This window comes from Pituophis catenifer, unplaced genomic scaffold, assembly GCF_029215685.1.
Source record: "Pituophis catenifer annectens isolate HBS135680 unplaced genomic scaffold, rPitCat1.0.hap2 SCAF_2, whole genome shotgun sequence".
NCBI classification, from domain to species: domain Eukaryota; kingdom Metazoa; phylum Chordata; class Lepidosauria; order Squamata; family Colubridae; genus Pituophis; species Pituophis catenifer.
In genome coordinates, this window is record NW_027256882.1 from 149,234,591 (window position 1) to 149,242,831 (window position 8,241).

The 8,241-nt window shown below is 41.6% G+C and overlaps 1 long non-coding RNA gene across 2 annotated transcripts; it reads left to right on the forward strand.

Annotated features, from left to right (window-relative positions):
* Nucleotides 1-3,902: 3,902 nt before the first annotated feature.
* On the forward strand, nucleotides 3,903-7,949 carry LOC139310599 (uncharacterized). Of its 2 annotated transcripts, none has more exons than XR_011599895.1 (3): nucleotides 3,903-4,192; nucleotides 4,876-4,988; nucleotides 7,866-7,949. It is a non-coding gene; the product is annotated as an uncharacterized lncRNA (long non-coding RNA). The 2 variants fall into 2 exon arrangements; XR_011599894.1 differs by having other exon boundaries at nucleotides 3,903-4,001.
* Nucleotides 7,950-8,241: the final 292 nt, after the last annotated feature.

Here is an 8,241-nt window from a genome sequence, read left to right on the forward strand (position 1 = left end):
CCCCTTCAGTTTGGGTGCCTGGTGACTTATTAGCTTATTAATAAGAAATCAGCAGCTTTTCTAAGCGATGAATTAACTTTAGCCAGAGTTAATAGTTGTGCCTTTGCGTGCTAGAGAACGCTTGCCAGCAAGAGCTAGAGGGGTTGACCACAAACATTCCCTACATTGACCACAGATGTCTCCTATTTAGATTAGTTAATAAGTTGTGGCTTTGACCCTTGACTAAAAAGACCTTGCAAATGAACCGGTTACTGAAATTAAGGAAGGTGACTGTGATGTTTAGCTTAAGCACTGCTTAGGGGCATCTGGACAAGGATCCGGATGGAGGCGAGCAAACTTTATCAGTAATAACATAGTAAAAAACACACCCTGAGGTAATCAACTTATATAATAATGAAGTAGAATTAAATAATTAATTGACTATTATGGAATGGCTTTGCTTCGTGCGCCATGTGGAAGACAGGTAAATGTGGAACCAATCAACCATTCTCTTATTTTTTCCTGTAGAAAATTATATAAAAATAATTGTGCCTGATTTCTGGGATGCTGCTCCTTGGGTATGAAACTCAAGAGGTGAAACCCTTTTCTGTTTCTATACAGAAATAAAAGAGTTTTGTCTTTCCTCGATCCTGGGTGGACATTGGCTTCTTCACACTGTATTCCTTGTACTTAGCCAGCCTTCTAGGTAGCAAAGGTCAGTTGGTGATATTTTTGCTCTAAAATGGCCTCTCTTTGGAGATCAAAATCACCCTCTTCCTGCTGGCTTTGAGAAAGTGGCCCCAAAACAAACTATTCTTGACATTTTCTTGTTTTAAAGCATGGCAACATTTTTATTATTTTATTTGTTTTATTGTCATTTATATATTGGTGTTTTATGGTGGATGTTTCGTTATGAGTTGTATACTTTATAAGCCATCTAGAGTCTGTGGATTGCGGGGCAGTATAAGTTCAATCAGTCAGTTAATCGATCGATTTTATTATTACACCCATGGTATTCTCTCGGAATGTCAAAATTGCCCACTGGTTTGACAAAAATGGGAGGTCTCTTATTTAGCTAATCCAATATGAAACAATGCCAGTTCACAGCATTGTCCTGAATGTGAAGAATATTGTTGCCTGAATAATGTGAGACTATTGAATGTTTTGATTTAGGGATAAAGGACATGTTTGCATTGTGCATTTTGCCACTTTTTGAATGCCTCCCCAAAATAGAAGTAATTTTTGCAAGATCCACAAAAATAATTAGTGAAATTCTCTCCCTCCCCCTTTCAAAGTAAGCTCAAATCTGCTTGATGGTAATTTGGGCAATATTAACCAATAGTATTTGGGAATATTGTATAGGGTCTAATGCTGACATCATCATCTCTCAAACTATCTATGCCAGCCTTTCCCACCTCCTAAATGTCTTGAACCAAAAGTGTAAATCTTTCCTCAGCCAATAGGATATGAGTTTGAGTGTGAGATATTTAAAGCCTTGATAGTACAGTGGTCTATGCACCCTGTTATTAACACAGCTGCCTGCAATTTACTGCTGGTTCGAATCTCTCCAAGGCTCAAGGTTGACTCAGCCTTCCATCCTTTCTAAGGTAGGTGAAATGAGGACCCAGTTTGTGGGGGCAATAAGCTGACTTTGTATAAATATACAAAAGGATGAAGGCTATTGCTTAACGCATTATAAGCCGCCCTGAGTCTCCGAAGAAGGGCGGCATATAAATCAAATTTAAAAAAAAAAAAAGGACTTGTTGGAGGCTGATGTAATCCAGAGGCAAGTACAGTATTAGAATCATTTTGAGTTTCTAGCTTGGCTTTGTTGCAAATTGCTAAAAAAAGGGGGGGGATTTTGAGGTTCACATTGCCTAGATGGCCCCCTTCCTTCCCATCTTTAAGAGTGGGATGGGAAGTGCACTCTGCACATGTTCAGAAGCACTTTTGTTGTAATAATGGAGAATATTTGTAGCTCAGGTAGATATGAAGGGCCCTTGCTGCTCTCTGAGCTTGCTTGTTTTCTTGCAGACATTTCATTACCCAAACTAGGAGACATCTAGAGAGCTTTGGTGGCGCAGCAGACTAAAGCACTGTTAAGTAACACCAGCTGCCTGCAATTACTGCAAGTTCAAATCTCACCAGGCTCAAGGTTGACTCAGCTTTCCATCCTTTCGAGGTAGGTAAAATGAGGACCTGGTTTGTGGGGGCAATAAGCTGACTTTGTATAAAAAAGAACACCGCTTGGCGGGGGGGGGGGCAAAAGCCCTACTAAGCAGGTATATACAAAAGTATGAAGGCTATTGCTTAACACATTGTAAGCCGCCCTGAGTCTCCGGAAAAGGGCGGCATATAAATCGAACCAATAAATAAATAAATCTTCAGTGCTACAAGCTACTACAGGTAGCACTGATGATGTTACCTAGTTTGGGTAATGAAACCTCTGCAAGAAATCAAGCAAGCTCAGAGATCACCAACAAGGACTACACTTGTGTTCTTCATCAGAAAGAAAACATATTCCAAGCCATAATGCTCCGGTCAGTGGTCTGTGGCAAAAAATACTGACTCAAATGATACCTTTCCCCAGCTAAGGCCAACCTTGCCTTGCAACAGTACTTCCTTTCTGATCTTTTCCCTGATATTAACCAGAGCAGACAAATAAAAAGAGCCTTTCCGATGCAGCCGAGCTAGGGAAAGCAGTTGATCCGGTGTTTCAGCTCCATAGAGTCAGTTGAGACCTGCTAAACGTTGTTCGATTGCAACTCCCCATAGGCCCCGGCCGGTTGTGGATGATGGGTATTGTAATCCGACGCCGGAGCTGGGGAGGAAACCGAGCCAGTCTTTCCTTTCTCCCGGGAGGGCTCCCTCCAGAATACCTGGAAACTTTTTCTCCCCTCACTAAAAGCTTCCTCTCGGCCTCCTGGTTGCCTTGGCTCCTTCCCCCTCCCCGCCTCTCCCCCTCGGCCTCCCCCCTCCCCGCGCCGAGGCAAGCCGAGCAGAAACGCAAACATTTTGGGCCGCGCGTCTCTGCCATCGATCATTCCCGCGTCCCGGCTCGGGCGAGAGCCGCCCCCCCGCCCGTCCCGAGACAGGTTCCGTGCTTCATTCCCGATTCGGCTCATGCCCACCTGAGCCGCGCGCTGACAAATAGACATTTAAATCAGACAATTAGCTGGCCTCCACCGCTGACATTTTTAATGTATTAATGTGCATCAACAGCTAATACATAGAAAATTCCCCAAATAACAGGGCTTGGGTAAAAGAGGTTGCTTTGCCGCGCGGGAGCTGGCAGTGATATACGACTCCGGTGGGGCGCCGGACCCGCAGTTCGCATTAATTACCAGCCGACTGACAGGCCGACGTGACAGCGCGGAGTAGGCAGGAGCCCCGTTATATTATCTTTAGCCCCCGGGGTGGGCGAGCTCCGCCGCCGAAAGGAAGCCGTCTACAATCTACATTGTGCATCTGTTAACGCCAAATCCTCCTCGCTTGGGCTTGCCTGCCTAGGCCGGGTGTGCGTATAGTTGCCAGTCCGTAAACTTTGGACCCTCCGCTCCTGGGGTTTTTTGAAAAGAAATTAACATTTGCCCTGGGTATCAAATGCCACGAAATATTTCTGAGTGGGCCTATCAGAATTGCAACGGTGGAACTCGGTTTATCGAAAGGAAGAGAGAGAGACAGCCAATGCAAAGGTGTGCAAAAGTTGTGCCCAGGAAACATTATAAAGCAACCCATCTGGTCTGCAAAAGTGAGAGAGAGGAATAAGTGTAGGTATCTGATGCATGTTATGGTCAGCGAAAGGAACATGGACGGAGGGTGTAGGGTGTATGTGTGTGAAAGGAAATTATATCCGGTGTGTGGGTATAACTAAGAATGAAATATATAAAAACATTATATTTCCTTTCCCCAGACAGTTTCTCTGCTCAAAGGCCTAACAGTGCAAAAACAAGGAGATGAAAACAAACAAAAATGGATCGTTAAATCACACTGAATAGCACTGTGGTGAAGAAAAGTATCAGGTGTGTACGGAATTTATACTTGAAACTCAAGCGTGGATTTTGCATACAAAAGAGGCTGGATGTACATGCGCTTAACTGATTTCCACACGGTTATAAATATATGATGAAGAAATCTTCAGCATTGCTGAAATTGGAATACGTTATATTTCCATCTACACATGTGAATCTGCGGGCTTGGAAGCAGAGAAGCTGTAAGTACCTGTGAGACCCTGAGGGTACTTCAGGCCGTACAATCCAAAATAAAATGCATAAATTAAATGATAATTTCATTCATATAATAAAAGTGGAAGTAAATGAGACTACATTTACTAAGGCTGAGCCTTATCATTCTGGTTAATGTTTGCAAAGCAAAACTAACAGCTTGAATTAATCTAGAAGTAATTTACAGAATAAAATGTATTTAGAAATTGTTCTTTGAAAGAAATTTACTATGGAATCATTCTTAGGAAAGAAATAATAGTGTGATCTTTCTGGAAAAAGACTGGCGGGTGAGAGTACAATGTGGGCAGACCTTATAAAGATCTTTCTTTGTGTGTATATTTAAAAAATGAAATAGTCCATTTCTGGTGCTGCTGCTAGTTGCTGTGATTGTTATATGTGTGATTCTGGAACCAATTTCAATCCTCCTCTGCCTTGAAAATTGTCCTTCCCTTTGGTTTTTGTCTCCCAATTTCAATCTTCTATTTTTTGTCACTCACGGAAGGTGTTTCCCTCTCAACACTACACAACTCAATATTGGAAAGTAGTTTGTTTGGCTAATAGATGTATGCTGTGGGTTGACAAACATGGATTGCTTCGCTCCTGTGATATATTGCACATTTAGCTGAGGTATAATAATTGCAGTACTTTGGGGTTTTCTTTTTTTATCCTATAGATGTCACCGATTCCACCAAACTGGTGGATGAATGTATGGCTCTGCTCCCGTCTCTTCCCCGAGGAAATGAATGTCAAGAACGGCTCAGAATTGCTACTCTCCGAAACAGAAAAGTATTGAATTTCCTTCTATCCCCTCTGATGCGTTTCTTAGTTCCCAGCAGCAGCAGCCACTGATCTGAAAGAGAGCTTGTACATGTGTGAAACAACAGCTCAATAGCAGGGATATGTAAGAATGGGGATCCAGGGCTGCTGTTTTCACTGAAGCCATCGAAGTGCTGCTGGGTTGTAAGAAATGAAGTTTCAATCACAAACCATGCCTTACAGACTCATAAATATATGACTTGCAAATGGCAACTTTTCATTTGCGCTTACTTGCCGAAATATTGTAACTGCGGTAGACACTGTCACTTGCGTATCAGCTCTATCCATCATGTATATCCATCATGTAACCCCATTCTTCTATTCTGGCCATGAATCATCCACATTTACTACTAAGATGTGATTTACATAATCATAATAACTGAGTACGGAACAATTAACTTGAGTTTTTGCATCATGCTAAAACAATGAACCATGGTTAACACATCCCACTGATTCAGCTCATAGTATGCAAATTGCATTATGACCAAATGAAATATGGTTCATGGTGAACTGTGGGGGATCATGCCAGGGTTAAGACCTGCGTTCAAATCCTTACTGGGACATGACAATTACTTACTAGTGACCTTGGATTAGATACACAGGGAAGGAACATGTATGTCATTGTGAGCTCCCTGGAGGAAGGCTGGGAGACCCATGTAATAAATTAACATTGCCCGTAGTAGCTGTTCTACCACTGTTGTAAATTTTCTAGCAGTCAAGTTGGACAGCTTTGATGCTGACCTCCCAGCACTGCAGGGAAAAGATATCCATCACAGCCTTGGCTGGAGGAAATGTTGAGGGAATGCGGTGGCTTTCTGTGACACTGAGAAATCCAAGTAATTGTATCTCCACAGAGCTAGGTTTAATTTGACTGAGATCCTGCTTCATAATATGATTAGCACAATGATTAATTCAGCTCAGAGCTTTTGGTTGACATACCAAAGGTCCTGATTTCAAAGATCCAGACGCCACTAGGTTGCAGAAATGAAGCAAGACTTTTCTATACCTATTGGTTATCATTTAGTGATCCTTTGAATTTTCACAGCCCGGATCTGATAAAAATTTAGATTATCTATGTTTTTAAAAAAGTAAGTCTTTCTGTATCTCTTTGCTGCCATGTAATGGTCATCCTGAGTGGTGTAGCCCAGTTCTGCTACCATTTTTAAAAGTAATCTTAACAGAAAAATGCCAAACTATTTTTTTTTCTTTTCTAAATTTTTATTAAGTTTCAGTAAAGGATAACATACAAAAAGGCAAAATAAGAGTGGCTAGGAAAAAAAACAAGAGATTAAATAAAAAGCAAAATCAGGACTGCAAGGAGAAAGAAATAGAACTGAATTAAAGACTGTTTAGGATACCAGTTAATTATTTACATTTTTAGGCAGTTTTTAGGTCATATATCCTTCTAAGGCACTACAGGTAGTCCTCTACTTACAACAGTTCATTTAGTGACTATTCAAAGTTACAACGGCAGTAAAAAAAGTGACTTTTGACTGTTTTTCACAGTTACAACTTTTGTAGCATCCGCATAATCGTGGTCAAAATTTGGATGCTTAGCAACTGGTTCATATTTATGACCGTTGCTGTGTCCCAAGGTCATGTGATCACCTTTTGTCACTTTCTATCAAGCAAAGTCAAAGGGGAAACAAGATTCATTTAACAACCAGGTTACTAATTTGTCAACTGCAGTGATTCACCTAACAATTGTGGCAAGAGAGATTGTAAAATGGGGCAAAGCTCACTTAACAAATGTCTCACTTAACAATAGAAATTTTGGGCTCCATTGTGATGGTAAGTCGAGGACTACCTGTACTTCCTTGAGAAACTGAAATTCACCCCCATGCAGTGGTGGGTTGCTCCCGGTTTGCACCAATTCTCAAGAACCGGTAGTAAAAATTTGTAGTAGTTCAGAGAACCGGTAATAACATTGGCTGGCCACGCCCCCAAATCGGTCCCCTGCCTGGTCACCGGTCGCTTACCCCACCCACCTCATCAGAGGCTTTTTTTTTTTTAACTTTTAAAAGCATTTTTTCTACAACCTCTTTGGCCAAGTGGTAGTAGGAAAAAAAAATGCCTTTAAAAGCCTCTGGCGATCCCAGCTGAGTTGCCTGATCGTCAGAGGCTTCTAAGAGCATTTTTTTCTGCAACCTCTTAAGGTTGTAGAAAAAATGCTTTTAAAAGTAAGAAAAAAAAAAGTTGGCCACGCCCACCCAGTCACATTACCCCCACCAAGCCATGCCCACAAAATAAGCCACGCCCACCGAACCGGTAGTAAAAAAATTTAGAACCCACCCCTGCCCCCGTGGAGTTAAAGTTAAAAGAGTTAGAGGAGCAGGAGAACATTAGGATATGGTCGGAACTAGCCCTGTCAGAAAGTAGAAAACAGGAGATCTGGACATTGGAACATTTTCCCAATAATTATAAAGAAGCTGACTCTGCTTATGAAACTGCCCAGATTAAAAGACAGATATTCTTTCTCTCTCTCCCTTCCTTCCTTCTTCCTGCCTACCTGCCTGCCTTCCCCATGGCCACCCAATTCACCCCCGTGACTCTGAGCAGCTAACAGCCCATAAAAATAAACAATCTGAGATCCATTACATGTTCATCCCACAAAAATGATCAGACCCTATGAATGTTTATCCTATCACTTGCTCAGTCATAACATGTCTATTTTAGTAATTTAAGGGCGAAGTCTATTTCTCAGGCTTCTTCATCTGAGCACTTAGGATCATTTCTAGCTTGCCTTAGGATTCATCTGCAGTTTGGGGATATTATTGGGCTTAATTCTGAGTTTTAGGCAGGAAGAGAAGCATCCTGTCCCTCTTAACAATTTTTTTTCCTCTTCAGTTGAGGAAAAAGCAAAGGGATCCTTGGCCATAATACAATCCAACCAATGAAGTCTCTCCTGTGTCTTCAGCTTTGAAGCAAAACAAAGGTAAAGAATGTTCCTATGTTGGGAAGGGCCAGATACATTTATGTATTGGATGCCTGTTATAAGGCATAATTGGCAACATTGATCAGACCTGACCGTCAATGCTTCAAAGAATCGATTGGCAAAATTTGCTTACTAATTGAGGCATTTGTCATTCTTGTCCAAACTTGGGGGGAGGGAAGGGAAATGGAAAGTGAATAGGATAGAAAGGTAAGGTTTCATGATTATATCACAAGTCTTGGGTTCTCTTTCTTGTTGGTTTACTATGTTATCCCCAGGCTATCCTTCCCC